The sequence below is a fragment of the Echinops telfairi genome, unplaced genomic scaffold (genome assembly GCF_000313985.2).
Source record: "Echinops telfairi isolate 266 unplaced genomic scaffold, ASM31398v2 ScPeMD7_7416;HRSCAF=8454, whole genome shotgun sequence".
Taxonomy (NCBI): Eukaryota; Metazoa; Chordata; class Mammalia; order Afrosoricida; family Tenrecidae; genus Echinops; species Echinops telfairi.
This window is the reverse complement of record NW_022111316.1, coordinates 2,806,732-2,808,420: the sequence shown is the minus strand read 5'-3', so window position 1 is coordinate 2,808,420 and position 1,689 is coordinate 2,806,732.

Sequence of the window (1,689 nt, the reverse complement as noted above, 5' to 3'; positions counted from 1 at the left end):
AGTGGTTGAGTAGTTGGTTGCTAATTGAAAGGTTGGTGACTGGAATCCACCGGCCAATCTGTGGTACAAAGATGTGGCAGTTTGCTTCTATAAAGATTACAATAATAATTTTTTTAAAGATTGGAAACTCTATGGAATATTTCTATTCTGCCCTATAGAGTCACTATGAGTCAGGACCAGACTTAACAGCAACAAGCTTTGTACCCCATACTACTGGACCAATAACAGCTACCACATCAAGGAGTTTTTGCTCAAACAAAAACTCACTGCCTTGAGTTGGTACCGACTCATAACGAGTTTCCAAGACTGTAACTGTTTATGGGAGTAGAAATCCCCGTTCCATTATGGGTCCTCTATGAAAACGAGAAAACAGTAAAACTTTATGCTGAATTATCAAGGAACTCCTCATAAAGTGATTTAAATTAGAATGCTACTGTGCCGATATTCAATAATACTAGTAACAACTTGCTGAATTTATTTATATCTTTTTTATTCTGTTATCTGAATCATCTGGATTGCAAATCCTGATGCCACCATTTATGCCCCACCATGAGTACCCTTAAGTGGCTGAAACTGACTATATACAATATATGGATGGGTTGAGATGGTTTACTATTTCATGCCAAACATACTGAAAACTGTAAGGTATAAAACACAAGGTACATACGTTGAATGCATTCATCAATGGTTCTTTCACTCAGCCGCAAATGTGAAATTAAGAATAACTTATCTTCATATTATTTCAATTATAGCTTTTTGAACTTTTAGATCTTTCTCTCTGTTTACGCTTAGAATACAGTATTGAAAACACAAATTTCATGTAAGTTAGTCAAGGTGAGTTAGTTTCCATTAAAATATTTTGAAATTTTAAAGTCATGGACAACAGCCCCGAAACATTAATATAAATGGTCGATTTGTTAAAATAAATAAAACAATTGATCAATAAAATGCACTAAAATTCTTCTTTTGTTATTGCATTTCAGTGACAGAAGCAGTCATACATGATTAAATGCAGTAACCCACTATTTCCAGACAACAATGAGTGGCTATTATTTTTTTATCCAACTTTTATCCAATCATATCCAAAATATATTCTAAAATTACTCCTGTAAAAATTTGATAAAAAGAGGTGATCTTTTTTTAAAAATTCTGAATGTGTTCACTCCCTGTGATGAACCATTCCCACCCAAAGACAATTGGGAGGAGAAAACATGATGGTTGTAAATAGTGAATGAAATTTTTACTATGTGGCCCCAGCTAACCAAAACAGCCAACAATGCTGATCTAATAGGAACATGGTTTCCCAGGTTGATGCTCAGTATAAAATCACATCTAGAAACCCAGGCATATTTACGAAGAAGAACAATATAAATAAAGAGAGATTAAGAGGTAAAATTAAGCCAACCCTACCTGTGCTTAGAGTGGGTGTCTCTGATATCTGTGTTCCCCGATCTAGTGTCTTCAAGATGCTCAGGGTCTCCAAAGATAACAATGGAGAATTGTTTACACTATTTCAAGACCTAAGGGAATGGTACCTAGGTTCTTTGGTACTGTGGGTAAATCATTATGTACTGACTTTGTGTCGTGCTACAAAATTATGAACTATGCATAATTTTGAATAATTATGACTAATTATTCAAATTTACATGATTATGAATAATTATGGACTAATGCATAATGTGTGAATGG